This window comes from Urocampus carinirostris, chromosome 8 (genome assembly GCF_059441175.1).
Source record: "Urocampus carinirostris isolate Australia breed hairy pipefish chromosome 8, RoL_Ucar_1.0, whole genome shotgun sequence".
Lineage (NCBI taxonomy): Eukaryota > Metazoa > Chordata > Actinopteri > Syngnathiformes > Syngnathidae > Urocampus > Urocampus carinirostris.
Genome location: NC_142356.1, coordinates 35978759 through 35997480, shown reverse-complemented (window position 1 = coordinate 35997480; position 18722 = coordinate 35978759). Strand labels below are relative to the sequence as shown.

Sequence of the window (18722 nt, the reverse complement as noted above, 5' to 3'; positions counted from 1 at the left end):
ATTGCTGATTTTGGCTTACAGCTGAAAAAAAACTCAAAAATCCTATCTCAAAATATTAGAATACTTCCTCAGATCAAGTAAAAAAATAATTTTATAACAGCAAAACTAAATCAAACATTTGAAAATGTCCATTGATGCACTCAGTACTTGGTTGGGAATCCTTTTGCACGGATTACTGCATCAATCCGGCGTGGCATGGAGGCAATCAGCCTGTGGCATTGCTGAGGTGTTATTGATGCCCAGGATGCTTCGATAACGGCCTTCAGCTCATTTGCATTTGTAGGTGTCTTTCATCTTCTTCTAACTATACCCCACAAATTCTCGATGGGGTTCAGGTCAGGGGAATTAGCAGGCCAATCAAGGACAGTGATGCCATGGTCAGTGCACCAGTTACTGGTGGTTTTGGCACTGTGGGCAGGTGCCAGGTTATGCTGGAAAATGAAATCCTCATCTCCATAGAGCTTTTCAGCAGATGGAAGCATGTAGTGCTCTAAAATCTCTTGGTACACAGTTGCATTTACTCTGGACTTGATGAAACACAGTGGACCAAACCCAGCAGCTGACATGGCTCCCCAAACCATTGCTGACTGTGGGAACTTCACACTGGATTTCAAGCAACTTGGATTTTGCTCCTCTCCAGCCTTTCTCCAGACTCTGGCGCCTTGACTTCCAAATGAAATGCAAAACTTGCTTTCGTCTGAAAAGAGGACTTTGGACCACTCTGCAACTGTCCAGTGCTTCTTCTCCATAGCCCAAGTCAGACGCTTCTTCCGTTGTCTTGAGTTCATAAGGGGCTTGACCATGGAAATACGGCTATTGTAGCCCATTTCCCGGACATGTCTGTGAACTGTGGCTTTTGATACCTGGACTCCAGCTTCAGCCCACTGTCTTTGAAGCTCCCCCAAATTCTGGAAGCAGCTCTTCTTCACAATTTTGTTAAGGCTGCGGTCATCTCTCTTGGTTGTGCAGCGTTTCCGGCCACATTTTTCCCTTCCAACAGACTTTTTGTGGATATGCTTTGAAACTGCACTCTGTGAACAGCCTGCTCTTTGAGAAATTTCTTTTTGTGTCTTACCCTCCTGATGGAGGGTATCAATGATGGTCCTCTGGACAGCAGTCAGATCAGCAGTCTTCCCCATACTTGTGATTTAGTTTACTGAACCAAGCTGAGTGTTTTTAAGGCTCAGGAAACCTCGCAAGGTGTTTCGAGTTAATTAGATGATTCAGGTGATTAGTTGAATAGCCTACTTGTATACTTTTTCATGATATTCTAATATTTTGAGATAGGATTTTTGAGTTTTCTTAAGCTGTAAGCCAAATTCAGCAATATTAAAATAATAAAAGGCTCGAAATAGTTCAGTTGATGTGTAATGAACCCAGAATGTATGACATTTTTGTTTTTTTAATTGCATTACAGAAAATAAAGAACTTTATCACAATATTCTAATTTTCTGAGACAGTCCAGTATATTCCACCGGTCTAAATCTTACCTTTTGTACTCGAGCGCCGCTGGCGGCCGTTAGAAATATTACATAAATTGGACGCATCACTGAATAAGCTGCAGGCTTGAAAGTTTGGGAAAAAAGTAGCGGCTTATATTCCGGAATTTACGGTACATTTCTCAGTAACGAGAACTGAAACGCATTAATAACACACATTTTAACTCAACTGTTTGTTACAACATGGTGCGTTACTCTGCTACATTTAAGAGCAGATCATATATCACAATGCACTCTGACCTTTTACAGCTCCTCCTTGGCTTACATGCCTCAGTCTACCAGCAACACAACGCTGGACACATGAAATCTATTATATCTACCTATATGAAAATTTTGAATGCAGGATACTTAAAAAATGCAACATAAAACAACCAAGGAAATACAGTAAGACCCATGATTTTTCACACAATTGCCAGATGCATTTAATCTTAGCCTAATTGTTAGCCTGCTCTGAAGCAGGCTAGCTGTAGAAAATAAAAAGGGCCGACCCCCTGGCCTAAAGAGATCAAAAACAGGTTATTGCTTTTAAATTCATACAACACACAAAGGCAACGTTTAGACACAATATTGTTAAAATCATTTGGACTGACTTCTAATTTGAACTTAACATCATACATATTACTCATATTTCAACAATTCTAGTTTGTTTTAACACAACGTAAATTGGATTTAATGGTAAAAAGTGTGTGTGTTTTTTATCTAAATGTTTAATTAAAGGTCATTTTAAATCGTAAATTTTAATACCTTAATAATGTGATTTTCTTTGCTCAGTTACCATACAAACAAAATACTTTTCCAGACAATGGTTGGTAAAAAATAGTTACAATTTGTATTATTAATTTATATGCTAAAAGCTAGTTGACTTTGTACAACTGTCGTGTACATAGCAACAGTTGTTTGAAGGGTGTGTCTGTGTGATTGTGGCCTCTTGGCTCTTATGCAATGACTTCTTATGTAACAACGCCTCCTAGTCGTGGTTTCACAGGCGTCATTTCTCGCATTGTATTATTCCAAAGCAAGATTTAAGCTCTTAGGAAACAGACACACCAAAGCAGACACTTCTGCAAAACTACCGAAGTAAAACAAATTGATAAGCGTTATGTCACATTAACACGATGGCTCATTGTTTTTCCTGTAATCGAGTTCTAGTATATGTGATTCATTAGTTTCTAAATCAATGTGTTTCGAAAGTTCTTAATAAATATGCCTGACCAAATAAATAAATGTAATTAATAAAATAATTTTAAGTCAAGCCTCAGAAAATTCTGATTATTTCATTAATTGGCTGGATCTTGTATCAAAAATAGTGTGACTGAAGCTCTTACTACCTTGCAGTAAAATTCTAGAAAAAAATGAACAATGACATTTTGATCTAATGTGCTAGTCAAATCAAAAATTTAAAAAACAATTATTGAGCATTGCCCCTGTCACACGACAAAACACAATTAGACGTGCTGTACATAAGGTAAATTAATGTAAATAATATACAATTACTCATTCCAACCAAACATCCCAGAAAGTCATACACACAAGTATTGCGTAACACGTAACAAGGTACAGATTAAACATTAGGGATTATTCATCATTCATTATTTCTAGCAGGGGTCAGGGACGTATGGCTCGTGAGCCAGAAATGGCTCTTTTATGCTTATCTTCTCTAAATCGTTCCAAATTTAATATATGCGAAGCAAATGATGAAAACCCACAGAACAAACTGTAAACATGCGAAAATGCCAGCCAGGGTGACGAATTTTAAGTGGGGGGCAGAGACCCATCGTTACTTTGCGCTTTAGTTATCGCTTGTTCACTCCTTTGTGGGAAAAATGAAATAAAATTAAAAAAATTAAAAGATTTGAATAATAAACCAACAGTTTCGGGCAGCCAAGCTCTGCGTTGTTTTTTTCTGCATTTTGCTAAGGAGAATTTCCGTTCTGCGCCTTTTTTGTGCCGTCATGGCGTCTCTCTTTCTCTCTCTCTCTCTCACTCTCTTTATTTAAAATACGTACTGGGTTTCAAGTTGTTCTCTCACTCGCTCGCTCACTCACTCTGCCAGTCGACAAGGCTTTGATCATATGTCCTCTTGGCACCAGATAAATCCTACTTAAGGGTACATCATCCTGCAGATAGGCCTTGGCAAGACCCCAGAATAATTAAACAGAACGGTACGTTCTTGTCTTGTAGCTGTCTAGTTGTTATGACGCTAGTCTGAGTGTCCACAAAACTCACAATCGGGCCAACCGCAAGTCAATGCATGCAACTGCAGTGCTTTTGAGTGTGATGAGTGTCAAACATTTTGAGGGTGCGGTTATTTTAGCAATTTAAGCACTAAATTGAGAAAACGTGAGTTGACTAAGGATGCATTAACAGAGCTTGAAAGTGAGCGAGGGAGTGAGTGATATACTTTAGTAGGACATTGACATTTCCATATTGGGAAAGGGCAATTGCCTCTTGCCAAGTAAAGTGCACATCAACAAGATATTGCATTCCTTTTTCACTCTTATGTTTTTACTGTTTGCCATATCAAAATATCGTGTTATGTTTGGAACCAATTAATCCATAATGCACTAATGATTACTGATTAAAATAAAAGGCCGGTTTTGATACAATGTCATCCTCAAACAGAAAACTTTTTATATTGTTTGAACACTATAACAGGGGGCCAGCACTTTTTAGACCCAAAGAACAATGAAGGCAAAATATTAAAAAAAGAAAAATTTCAGTACGAGCCACGCCAGCTACTTGAAGAAAAAAATAAAGCAACCAGACCTAATCTCCAGACATAAACTAATTGTTCAGTGCATTTTACTCTATGGCTTTTGACAATTTCATAAGATAAATGAAATCATGCCTAATCAACAAATAATCATATGTACCACTTACATATTATCTCCCTCCTGGGGTTAGTAAAAACGTTGATGTTCATTTTGAGGGTCTTTCTTATTTTAAATAATGGTTTTAAAAACTGGTGCTAAATGAGAACTTTTGTAAAAATATGAAGGATACAAAAGTATTTACCTTCAGCTATTCAATGTGGTCACTGTTATCACCTTGGTATTCAAGTGGTCATTATTTGTCCTCCATCCCATTTTATAGACACCTTTGAAATCTACAAACATTCGTCTTGGACCAGCCGTCATTTTTTCTTAACTCGCAAATTATATGCGTCGAAAATTATCCAGAAAATGGCAGAAGGCAGATATTCCATCGCACTCGCATGTATAATCTGATGTATCTCATTAGTTAAGAAAACGGGAAAATCCTATCAAAAATTTCTTCTCACCAGCCTAAAATTTAAAAAAAAGGGCTACAGCATACCTGCCGCTAGTGGTAGAAACAGTGTTGCACGCTCGGCCTTAATATGTTAAAATAGTGAATTTCATCTCAGACCCAGATGTACTCATGAAAAGAGGCTTGTGAGCCATACGTTCCCAAACCGTGCTCTATAAGTGAAGCTCCAAGTGCACTACTTATCTCAAAACAATACCAAAAGCAATAAAACATGTTATCTATACAACTTAACATGTGACTTTCATTGTAGCCTCCTACAACCTCCTCTAGAAAAAACTCCAACATAGCATGTTGCAGACATTACCTAAAATCAACTGTTACATTTGAACTTAAAAATATTGACTGATCATCAATCCATTCGGGTTGTCAATATGTCTGAATATGTACGTGTTGAAAATCTGCATTAGGGTCACGGGAAACGGGTAGCCCTTCCCAGTAGACATTGGTCAAGAAGCAAGGTAGAGTCAGTGCAGGCAATTACGATTAAACAAATTCAAGTCAAGTCAAGACAAATTTATTTATATAGCCCTTAATCACAAAAATGTCTCAAAGGACTGCACAGGATTACAATGACACAATTACCTGATCTTAAACCAACAATTAAACGTTCAACTTATAATTCACCCTTGTTGACAACGTCTTGAGTCAATCTAAGCATACATAAATAGAGTTATGGAATGCAAAAGGAAACCAAAACAAGCGCAGGGTGAACATGGGGCAGAGGCCTAGAATTGATCAAGTCTTGAGCGCAAAATAGTGAGACGGATAGTTCAGAACTAATTTTGACTTTTCTGACCATATTGCAGACTTTTTTATTCAAACGCAGACTAAATACTAAATTGGTGAGCGTACAATTATAGAAAGTGGAATCTGACAGACTCCAAAAATGCTGTAAATGATGTGAGCAACGCATGCGCCATTGAACTGATACAACGTACAGGAGGAAATGCTTATATGTGAGACAATAAAAATTAAAAAAAAAATACAATTAAAGAGTACCTACAGAAATAAATTAAGTGCATGAGTGTCACTTAAATACATTATATAACAACAAAATGCAACAACACTTGCACAGTAGTGCCTAAACAAAAAAACAGAAAAAAATAATTCTTTACTTACCTTTTTTTCTTTTTGGTACGACCTTACGTTCTCCTCATGTTGCTTTGTCTGCATGGGGTCCTTCAAATGGTCATTGTTGTTACCCAAGTTCCAGAGAACCCAGAAGTCAGTCTGTGCTGTTGACAGCCTGCCTGTTTGCTTGACCCTGTAACAACATTGCAAGGCCATTGCAAGGGAGAGAGAGAAAGAGAGATAGCGTGTGAGTGAGAGATACGGTAATTTTCTCCCACCTGCTGGATAAAAAACAGTTTGCAAGCTGGATACTCACACCTTTCCCCAAAATCTGCTATGTCTGTAAAATTTTGGGGGTCACTTTTTTCTAAAATATGTTCTCAGAAATCATACAAGTCTGAACACAGTATTCGTGATGAACTATTGTGTTTGTGGCATGAGTTACCCATGAAAACCCACCATTTCTATCCATTTCAATGGGGCAGCGCTCTAACCTCACCATTAACTGAAAACAGATAACAGTGACTACGTTCTCTGGTAACAACCAATTATCAATCATGCCTTTTATGAAGTTGACCAACAAATGGTCTTTTACCTCAGTTTTGCCTCGTTTTCATAAATGCACTACTTGGCTCAGCTCGGAAGCTTGATTACTCTTGGGTTCTGCACCACAGACTTCAGCTCTTCTTAAGAATCAAACATAACCTTGGTAACCTTTATCAGCTCGTCTATTGACAGCTCCACATCAGGGGGTATGATTATATGCAGGCAATAATCCGATTGGAAATTAAATATTTGATTCATGGAGCAATCCTACTGAATCGTTTACATGCCTTTAGCCTAAACCGGGGGTGTCAAACATGCGGTCCCGGGCTGGGTTCAATCCCTTGGCGGGACTGATCCGGCCCGCAAGACAACGCTGAGGGAAGTGCAAGAGAAAAACGAGCTGCAGGTTGAAATATGTCCACTTGATGTTGCCAAAGCCAGGTGCCTCTCACAAACAAACGCTGTACTTGTATTTCACTCCCTCTCTCTCTCTCTCTCTCCCTCCCTTTTCTCTCACTCTCTACCGCTCTCTCTTTTTCCCTTTCTTTGTACCTCTTTGTCTCTTTTTCTCTCTATGTCTTTTACCTTCTTTTGCTCTTCTTCCTTTTTCCTTCTCTCTCACTTTTCTCTCTCTTGCTTGCTTTCCCTTTATCTCTTCTGTTTCCTCTTTCTTTTTTTCTTTGAATATTTTTTTCTCTCTCTTTCTTTCAAGTCAAGTCATGTTTATTTGTATAGCCCTTAATCACAAAGAGTCTGAAAGGGCTGCACAGATCAAAGACTATTGCAAACTACAGACTATTATGACTCCTCATCTAAAACCTACATGAGGGCATATAATACACATATTATCAACATAAAATATAGGTTATTCATATGCTACAGAATAGAAGTGTGTTTTATGCTTAGTTTTAAACATTTCCCCTGTTTCACTATTTCTCTTTTGTTTCTCACATTCTCTCTCTCTCTCTTTCTCTTTCTTGGTCCCACACACTCTCTTTTTCTCTCCCTCGCTTTTGCTCTCTTTCTTTCCCCCTCTCTTACTATTTTTCTTTTTATATATTTTGTTTCTCACATTCTTTCTATCGCTTTCTCCCTTTCTTTGTCCCACACGTTCTCTTTTTCTCCCCCTCGCTTTATCTTATTTCTCTCTTTTTCCTTCTCTCTAATCTAGTAGTCCACCCTCAAGAGAATGTTTGTTCTATCGTGTGGCCCCAGAATTAAAATGAGTTTGACACAACTGGCCTAGACCAATGGTCTCCAACGTGGTGCCTACAAAGAACACCTGAGGTGGCCGCTGATCTATTCTGAAAACAGCTCACCAGTGCAGAGTGATTTTGATTTTCTGGTAACTGCCCTCTTTCGTCCAGTATGTGGACTGCAAGACCAGGAGAAATAGGACTATTGACCTTCTGTATGCGAACATCAAAAATGCATACAGTGCAAAACCACTGCCTGCCCTTGGAAAAGGAGACCACAACCTCATTCTGCTTAGACCACAGTACAAACCAAAAGTGAGGAGGCTACCAACAACCACACGCTCTTTTAGAAAATGGTCCACCGAGGCAGAGCAGGCTCTGAGAGACTGCTTTGGACGTACGGACTGGGATGTCCTGCTAGGGTCCAGCAGTGGGGACATTGAGGAGATGGCAAACTCCACTACTGACTACATTAACTTCTGCATGGACAGTGTTGTTCCTATAAAGACTGTACGCTGCTATGCCAACAACAAGCCCTGGATCACGAGCGACATCAAGTGCCTTCTGAACCAAAAGAAGAGGGCCTTTAAAAATGGTGATCAGCAGGAGCTAAAACGAGTACAGAAGGAGCTCAGAGTCCAGCTCCGGAAAGGGAAGGAGCAGTACAGGAGGAAGTTGGAGAAAAAGCTGCAGAACAACAACATGAAGGAGGTGTGGGAAAGGATGAAAACAATTACTGGCTGCAGCACCAAGCAGGGTGTGGCTGTGGATGTAGATGTGGCGCGAGTCAACCAGTTTAACAACTTTTTCAACAGGTTTGACCACTCCGCCTCATCCTCACCCCTGAGTACTGCAGCTGTCCTGGGAGACCCTCTACAGCGCATCTGCAACCTGAGCCTTGAACAGGGGAGGGTCCCTCAGCTGTGGAAAACATCCTGCATCATCCTAGTCCCAAAGAAATCAAGACCTGAGGAACTCAACAACTTCAGGCCGGTCGCCCTGACATCACATGTGATGAAAACCATGGAGCGGTTGCTGCTGCACCACCTGAGGCTACAGGTCCGTCTTGCCATCGACCCTCTGCAATTTGCTTACCAGGAGAAGGTGGGAGTGGAGGATGCTATAGTATACATGTTACACCGATCCCTCTCTCACCTGGATAGGGCTAAGGGGGCTGTGAGGATTACATTTTTGGACTTCTCCAGTGCCTTCAATACCATACAGCCTCTGCTACTGAGTAGGAAACTGACAGAGATGGGAGTTAGCTCACACCTTGTAGAATGGATTACTGACTACCTGACAGGCAGACCCCAGTATGTGAAACAGTGGGGCTGTACATCGGACACTGTGGTTAGTAGCACAGGATCTACGCAGGGGACCGTGCTCTCTCCGTTCCTATTCACTCTGTATACATCGGACTTTAAGTACAACTCTGAGTCCTGCCATGTGCAAAAGTTTGCCGACGACACTGCGATCGTGGGATGTATCAGAAATGGGCAGGAGGAGGAGTACAGGAAATTGATTCAGGACTTTGTCCGATGGAGCGACGCAAACCACCTGCACCTGAACACCACCAAGACCAGGGAGATGGTGGTGGACTTCAGGAGAACCAGAACTCACCCGGTTCCTGTAACCATCAAAGGAGAATGTGTGGAATTTGTTCAGACCTACAAATACCTGGGTGTGCAGCTGGACAACAAACTGGACTGGACTGCCAACACAGAAGCTCTATGTAGGAAAGGGCAAAGCCGACTTTACTTCCTCAGAAGGCTGGCCTCCTTCAAAATCTGCAAAAAGCTCCTGAAAATATTCTATGAGACAGTTGTGGCAAGCACCCTCTTCTATGCGACAGCGTGTTGGGGAGGCAGCGTCAAGAAGAAGGATGCCTCTTGTCTCAATAAACTGGCTAGGAAAGCAAGCTCTGTTGTGGGCAAAGAGCTGGACAGCCTAACAACAGTAGCTGAGAGACGGGCACTGGAAAAGCTGAGGTCAATCATGGACAATCCATCGCATCCACTACACAGCATTATCTCCAGACAGAAGAGCAGTTTCAGCGACAGACTGCTGTCACTGTCTTGTACTATGGACAGACTGAAGAGATCTTGTCTTCCTCATGCCATGAGGCTCTTTAACTCTACCCGGCAGAGTAAAAGCCCACATTAAACCACACTACCTACATTGCATATTACCGAATTTTATTGCAATATGTATTCTGTGTAGCACTATTTAGATATTCTATATAACACGCTACAGGGGGCATTTGCACGTCACACTGGGTATTTGTATATTGTATTCTTTTTGCTTTATTATTGTATTGTTCTCAGCTCAGGGATGCTGCTGGAAATGTGAATTTCCCTCCGGGGATGAATAAAGTATCTATCTATCTACATTATTTTTTCGTGGTTAACTGAGTCTATTTAACCCGACTTCAAATAACATAGTAATAACATAATAAGTTGTTATTAAAAAAAAGCATCTTAAACTGGGTGCCCTTTGTGCCAATTAATAACAAAATGTACCTCGCAGTTTGAAAAGGTTGGAGACCCTTTGCCTAGACAAACAAATAACCACATATACATAGCGTTTTCAAGCACTTCGATACAAGGGTGAAGCAGGAGCGACATGCACAAGCAATCAAAAAAATTAAAAGATTAACACAACCATTACAATCAGAAAACTCAAATTCTGACTAAGACCTTAATTGTATTATTGTGCGTGTTACATGGCTTTACATAATTGGATTACTGATGATATTCAGTTTCCAATTGAACTGTTCCCTGCATGTAAACGTATCCATTGCTCCTCCACTTTAGAATGATTGTGAACATTTTGATCTCAACTTTATTGTTCTCTGACGGAGTAAAACATTTTAATTGATGCCGATTGTCACAACTCACTATGTCTGTTCTTGATGCTCTTTATATCAAAGGTTATCTTAGTTACATGCTACTCCTGATGACGCTTGGATTTCTTCGAGTGAGTTGTTAGCCACCTCAGCTGCGATACAAAATGACCATCTGCCTTCCGTTCAGAGTCCAAACAAAGTTTAAACAGTCACAGCCAAGGGTCATATTTGCAATGTTCATGTGGTCCCTCCCACAGCAGCTTCAGCAGGACAAGGAACGCAACCTCCACGTGGTGTCCTGTGGACGGCCACATGGCCGACGAATGCGTCTCCCACCCGCTACACGAACGCTTCGGTACAAGTTACCCAAAGCTGACCTCATCCGCTTTCGGAGCGGCCAATTCGCGGAACTCGTAACACAACCGAAGCGTTCCATGTCGTTCCTAAAGATCATCTTTAGACGACTTGAAGCGATCTAACAACAACAACAACAGCAGCTTCACGATTGTTCAGCTTTTTTATCTGTAGTGGTGAGGTTTGTCAAGCAGATTCTTAAAGGAAAAGTGTGTATATTTGAAAACTCGATGTGATACATTTATTCTGATTTTAATATTGTCAATATAGGAATATAATATTGTTGTTCTTTGATTTGCACACATTTTAAGGTAGATCTGCTTTTTGTAACCTATGAGATTTGAAACAAAGAGATCAGAGGAGGCCTTTTTGAACAAGTTGAATTTTTTTATCTGATGGTTCCTATCCTGTTCTCCTTGCAAGTTCAAAACCCATTGATGTCTTTTTTCATATTTTAAGTGTCTACAAAATATGTGTCATGCAATCGAAGGGGAGTAAGAACACAAACAAAGGAATCTCAAAATAACCAAACTGCACCATTTTTTCTTTCTTTTTATAGTCCAGCCGCTCACGAGGATTTTGGTTCTCCAGGTACCCGTAGGAGCAAGATTGCAGAAAATCATGCGAGCTCCCTCTACATGCAAATTTCTCGACCGACAAGTATTTGAATAAATGCAAGTTTGTATGATAGTTCATGTATTTTTGCCTATTTTTGAAATCAATATTACTATTTTATCCTACAAATTAGTTTTTTTCACCACCAGGAGGCGCTAAATAATAAATACGGCCCCTTTAAAGGAGATCTTGAGAGTGATGTAATTGTGCAAAACAGTGATGCACCATTATGCTCTTCTTCAGCTTGTTCCTGCTGTGGTTACAGAGCTAAGGTCTGTCTGAGGAGTCCTTACAATTTATTGTATGTACATTCCGTGGCTACTTTGAGATGAAAGGTGCACTTTTGAGCTTTGGTTTTTTCAAAAGCCGTCACACTGAAGTTCACTTGTTCATGGGTTTGTTGTTTGTATGACTATATTGGCATCTCAGGTTACAGTTTTTTAGAAGCCCTACTTTAAATATTAATCATGTGTTTTGTTGATGGCAGCAGATAACTCAGACGGGTGAAGTGCGGTCTCAGCTGAGAATGGAATTCCATCTTGCTTGAACAGCATATCCAGAAATTAATGATGTGCAGTCGGGGAGGCTAAGCGTCACGTTTCATTATGTAAATATAAAATTCAAAACATATTAACTGGTGAACTTTATTCAGTTTTAAAGGTCTTTTTCCATTTAACTTCTTTCTTTTTCTTTTTTTAAGTTGCTGAACTTTCACATTATATTCTGAATATTATTAATCATTAATATGTAATGTATTACTGTACTGTGCTAAGTGTCTGCAGATGCAGAGTGAGGCACGCAATTATCTCGCTTTGTGGCAGAGGGGGATAGCGAGACCAAGGATACTGATTTTGCACACACTTCCGCCCTAAACAATAGAATTACAACAGAACAGTTTTTATTGCCATTGATAATAGTAGAGAGCATTGTTTGCAAAGAGATAAACAAAATAAAGACATAATAAATACTAAAAAGAGAAAAATATTTACAAGGAAGTGCTCGGAGACTTGGGCACATTCCACATTCCAAAAACACGCATTTCAGGTTCATTGGCCGGTCCGAATTGTCCCTAGGTGTGAATGAGCGAGCGAATTGTCTGTCCCTGTGTGCCCTGCCACTGGCCGGCAACCAGTTCAGGGTGTCCCCTGCCCACTCCCCGAAGATGGCTGGGGAAGGCTCCAGCACCCCCGCGACCCTACTGAGGATAAGTGTTCTAGATAATGGATGGATGGATGGATGCTCGGAGACTTGCTTGAGTAGCAAGTGCAATTTCCTTTTGTAGAAATACTAGTGCAATTAAAAGATAGTGCTGCCACATTTAGCAGCAAACCAATTATTCAATCCAACAGGCAACATATATATTTTTCAGTCATACAAGCTTGTTTAGGGTGGTGATGGTCCTGGGGAAGAAACTATGAGTAAGTCCTTTTAAGGGACCTGTAGCGCCTACCAGAGGCAGCAGGTAAAAGAGGTGGTGGCCAGAGTAAAAATTTGTGATAATATCAGCAAGCAAACAGCAAGGAAAATATTTTTTTCTCGTTGAATGGACTATTTAAAAAAGCATAGTAATAATTTTTTTCAGCTCTAAATCTGATAATATGCATTTCAAAAAGTCATTGCGAGTGCTTGTTTTTCTTCTTGCATGAAATTTAATGAATTTTCATAAATACAAATTACAAATCAATTATAGCCAAGTAATATGTTACTATTTCGGTTCGTCGACACAATACAGCAACATCTACTGGTCAAACAATACACACTGTCCCTTTAAGTTTTAATCATTGTGTTAACTAAATTGACAGTATAAAGTGTCTTGTGGCTTGGGGTCACCATGGCTAGACAGGTTGTGCAGGTTATTAATTTTGGTTAAATAACGTTTTGTTATATTGGCTTTGACTTTGATTAAACAGTTTATCATGGTCTAACCACCGATTAATTAATTAAAAATAACCCAGAATACTTGAAATGAGCAAAAATTATCTGCCATTCAAACATTTTGTACTAGGTTGTAAAATTTTCTTTATTTGATCTTTACTTATTTATGTATCTATTTTTAGTAATATAGATACAAAAATATACAAACAAATAATAATTAATAGACAAAGAGCCTTTGATTTGTAACAAGAGCAAAGGAGGTAATGTAATCCCCACAAAGTTTGCTTTTCAACAAAAATATGTAGGCCACAAGTGAAATAATGCATATTTGTACGATGTGATAATCAAAATTTTGTAACAAACTCTTATTCCCCCATTGATTAAGGATCTAGTATCAGTTTTATCACATGCCGCTGCCTGTCTATGCTAAGGACTGGCTCATCTTTGAATAGCAGGGTGATGCTTTACACCAAATAACGATGTCTAGATGATGAAAGTGTTGTATCTGAGTCAGATCAGGAGACTTCTGCTATGAATAACCTTGGAAACCAGTACTATCTCCTCAAAAAACGGCCATTAAGAGGGATGAGCGCCACCAGACTGTACTTGCCCAAGACACACCACCGGGGGTGATACCCCTTTGACCCTGGCAGTTAAGGGATCCGCGATCCAAGAATGTATTGGTAGATTTAAGACTTGTTGGAATACACAAAAAATATGGATGAGGGACAACCAGGTAAAACTCTATTTTCAACACAAATTCATGTGTTGGAACTTGAAATCCTGGACCGATCGAGTGAATTGCTCTACCGTGAATCTACATCACCATGGGAACGTAAACAATTAGAACGAGACAGCTTGGTTTTCAATTATAGCCACTAAATATTTGTATTCATTGGCACATACAACTATAAAAAATAGACACATCAAAAGCTGGTAGCTACCAAATTTCATTACATTTACTCATTCCAAAGTTACAACGTACATTGCGAAAACCACGAAGCTACTTCAAATACCAGTATGGTTACGTGTTTCAAGAAATGACTTATGAGCCCGAACGTTACATACAGTCGAAACTTATCTGCGTTGCCAGATAGTAGTACAGTAGAGTAGTTCAAGCAAAAAAATACATGTACCGGTACTGTATTTATTGGGGCGGCGGGAGGTTATACACGTGACAGAGGCTTCATTGTTTATTTTTTAAAGATCGACGTAAACACACCTACAATCACATTTCGGCTAAAATAAACACTCGATAAATAATCGAAAATAAACAGAGCCATCGGATTAAACAAGTATTACATTATTTCCTCAATTTGTCTTGTCGACCATTACAATTTACAGTACACAGTAACTATTGGCATTGTGCAATGGCAGTGTAGGATAAACTTGACACCACAAGCGACATTACAAGATATAATGTAATTGTAAATCATACCTTGTGCCTTTTCAGAGTCTTTAGGGAAATACTGTATTCAATTCGTTCTGGGGCTTTGCACAGAAGCGTATTGTCACTGACATTTGGCAACCTTAGTTTACTGTCGCAAAGTGTTGTCATTCACCGCAATGCTAGCTAGCGTCCCCAAAAGGTCAGTAGCGGAAGAGCAGAACCCCTGCCTTATACATTGTAGAACATTGGAGTAGAATTTACCAATTTAAACAAATAACTTTGAATCATATTTTCCGTAACACAATGTGTAACTGTACAACGAAATGAAAGAATTTGCAATGTCAGTTTACAAATGAAACACACGTAACAAAAGAAACGTTGCTGAGCACACGCTTTAGATTTAAAGGAACAGAGCACCAAATAGTTTGCAGCGGATTATTTGTTGGTAAAGTCATTTCAAGAAAATACATTCATATTTCTGTTGTGTTTTTTTATAGTGGCATATTTGGCATGTTACAAAACGAAATTGGGAATATGCTTGATTGCTGTTAAGATTGTCAAGAAGGGCTGTTAAAACCTCACATTGTTTGTTTGCTGTTATTAGTGTCAATAAATTTGTTCAAACTAAAAAATTTGGCACACGACAATCCGATCTAGTATTAACATATTTAAAATATTTTTTTTCTAAAATCAGTGCTTTGCCGGGTGTTATGCCGAGAAATGCATCCCCTCGCTACTATAACCACTTTTACCTCGTTTTATCTCACTTTTCGGGAATGTAATGGCGAACATATAACAAAAACCACTTCGTCTTGCATCTGTTGGGAATGTAATACAACTTATATGTTCACCATCACATTACTGAAAAGTGAGATAAAACGATGTAAAAGTGGTTATAGTAGCTAGGGGATGCAAATCTCCGCAGGGATGCATTTCTCGGCATAACACCAGCCACCGTACTCTCAAATTTTTGAAGTCTCCATTGGAGCACTTTCATTAAAGGGAGGGCAGTACTGGGATTTTTGGTATTAATCTGACCCAAATCATTGTGGTCTCGATCGAATTTCACTATCATTGATTAATTAATGTCTATCATTGTCTCTGTTGCCAGGGTGGTAACAGAATTACAGTTCGTTTTTCAGGATCAGTGACATGATTACATATTTGGTTGAAGCTTGTTTCTGTTTCGATCTGATACGAGTACTTGCTTCATATCGATTATATCAATATTTCGATTGATCCGCCCAACCCTACTATCAACTGCAAAAAAGATCTGTTCTTATTGTTGGAATATTGAAATGTGTCACTATGTTGTATGAGCTCTTAATTTATAACCGTTTTATGATTTCATTCATGTATAACTTATTTTCTATTTAATCATAGTTATTGCGCTTCATAATTGTGTATTTTAGTGTACTTATATGTTTTAAGTTGATTACCTTACTTCTTGATATATCTATTTATTCCGTTTTTATTTACTCTCTACATTGTTTCAAGTGGCGTTTTTCAAGTGCTGTCTTTAGTTAGAACTTAGGAAAAAGTCTTGACTTTACCAGACCCGGTCCAAACAAGTGCTGGTGTGAACGGGGATGTTTCCACTACCTCTAAAGTTTTGTTTTTGTCATAGCCTCTGCCCCTGGTATAAAGTGATTATCAGCCATTCTACCTGTTCAATTTGTGAAACCATACAGCCTTGTTATGTACTCACATGCCTGGAATATTATGTTTAATAGTATAATATTAAAATGTCTAAGAAACTACTCATCTTTGTTCCAGCTCTCGTTTAACCCGTCTCACAACCCCTTGTAAGCTAACATGCAGACGACAAAAAAGGGATTTTTTTTTTACTATTATTACTTATGTCTTTTTGAGCATTTGAAAAAAATGCTATTTAATGTTTTTTATTATAATGACTATTTACATTGTAAACTTGTCATGTACGGTAATTGATTGTGCCTGCGCGGCAGACGCGTTATTACGGTACACACAGGGAGACCGCGTGGGATCTGAGGCGTGTTCAGGAGAGTGAGTGATTGCTATCGCGAGCTATCGCTAGCTTCTGAACGGCCAGTGATTATTGAGCGCTCGCGTGCCCGAGTAATCACGGGAGAAAGACCGCCTACTTTGATTTCCAACATGGCGTCGACAGTGCAGAAGATGGAGGATCTCACCCTGACGAGTGCTGTTGGCGATGTAATATATCGTCTTACATTGCCTGGTAATGTTTGTAAACTAGCAAAGACGCTATATCGTGTTCTGTAAATAAACAAGTTCATGTTGGGTTTAAAGAGGACTCCGTCCATCTTTTACAAAACTCACTAAATGCAACAAAACTATGAATGAATATATTTCTAAATGAACAATTACAGGTGACTTCATTTGATTTAATCTAGGTGATTTCATGCTCATCCCTGTGTTTTTTTAGGGTAGCTCCAAAATGATAAAAGTGAAAAAAGACCTATTTCAAATACAGTCCAAACGCCAACCCAAACCCCCAAATAGATGAAAAAAGGAGTTTATTTTAACGTGTCTAACAAATACAAATACCACGTAGTTGAGGAATGAGCAGACTGAGGCTGCGATCATGACTTAAAGCCAGGAGGTAGCGACAAAGAGTAAAATTCCGGACTGCACCTTTTAATCGTCTGACGGTTCACAGTTCCATTAACCTCCTTGGTTATCGTGGCACCAACGAGGACGTAACTCCATTGATGACGGTCCCTGGTCTGAGTATGGGGTGTGACAAAGCTGGCACCTGTCAATTCCTTAACGTTATAGGTTCATTTCTTTTTCTGTCTTCCTCTCTTTTTGCCCCTTTCGACTGTGCTGTTCGAGAATGCAGTTTTCTTCTGCGCAGTTGACAACAGTTCTTTGTAGTGTCAAATGTCCCCTTAATAGTGTGCTGCACTGGCATCATCAACAGAGCACTCTCCTTCCTCTCTCATATAAATAAAATCACTCAGTCCGCTAACTTCCACCTGCGCTCCATCACCCACCAGAACACTCCCATCTTCATCCATAAACTTCAGCTGGTCCGCATTATGACCAAAACCTCCTCTCGCCACCACATCACCCCTGTCCTCCAACAACTCTACTGGCTCCCAATCAACCAAAGAATCACCTATATTTGCACCTATAAGGCCATCCATAACCTTGCCTCTACCTACCTTTCTGACCTCCGTCACATTGCCTTGCCATCCCCCGCCCTCAGATCTTCCTCCTCCCTCCATCTCATTGTACCTGCTGCCGGTCTCAGGTCCTCTGGAACTCATAACCACCTGAACACTGGAAAACCGCTACCCTATCTACCATCGAATCCGGACTCAAAACCCACCTCTTCAGACTTGCCTGACATTCCTTGATTGTATATTTACTGATTGGCTACACGTGAAACTCAAAGCACCTCTCATGATTGTTGTGTTCGTCTTCAAATTTCACCATGGTCTAAAACCAGACCCGGGAACTCCAGTCCTCGGCGGCTGCATATATGTGATTCCAAGCTCCTGCCAGCCTGCTAACGAGCTGATATCTTGTATAACCTGAGATGAAGAAGAGAAACCTGCAGAAATCATGCTGGACATGTTGCCCTTAAGGACCAAAGGTGACCAGGTTTAGTCAAGCCTTATTGCAGCTCTCCGAATTCCAACCGTACTGCAAACATTTTAGTGTAGATTTAGTATGTCAAAATTTTATCTTAATTATTTGTTATAAAACCGAAACATCAAATGTTACTGTAGGTGTTCACCGTATTTTCAGTTGCACAAATGCAGCTGTTATGTTTGTTATGTATTCCTTCATTTTAATGTAGTCTAGATCCATTATGTTTTGAAACTGTTTGCAGAAAATTCCATTTGATTTTTTTTCTAGCTTTAAGGTCTTAAAATGGCTTGGCCAGTCCAGGACTTTGAAATGCTGTAGTTTGCTATTTGGAATCGTTGTTTCTTACAGTTGAAGTACCATTAACAGAAGTATGATGGAAATTAAAGACCTTTTTCATCCTTTTAAACCTTTGGCCATCATTTGAGCGTATGAAACCTGGGAAC

The 18722-nt window shown here is 39.6% G+C and overlaps 1 protein-coding gene across 1 annotated transcript in view; it reads right to left on the bottom strand.

Annotated features, from left to right (window-relative positions):
* The window catches only part of noctb (nocturnin b), a 30342-nt gene extending 15304 nt beyond the window's left edge, over positions 1–15038 (bottom strand). Inside the window, exons 1-2 of the mRNA XM_088342539.1 lie at positions 14728–15038; positions 5907–6051 (exon numbers count right to left, since the gene is read on the bottom strand). The gene's annotated coding sequence lies outside the window, so the exon portion shown is untranslated. The remainder of the gene's footprint in view (positions 1–5906; positions 6052–14727) is intronic.
* Between the last annotated feature and the right edge of the window lie 3684 nt (positions 15039–18722).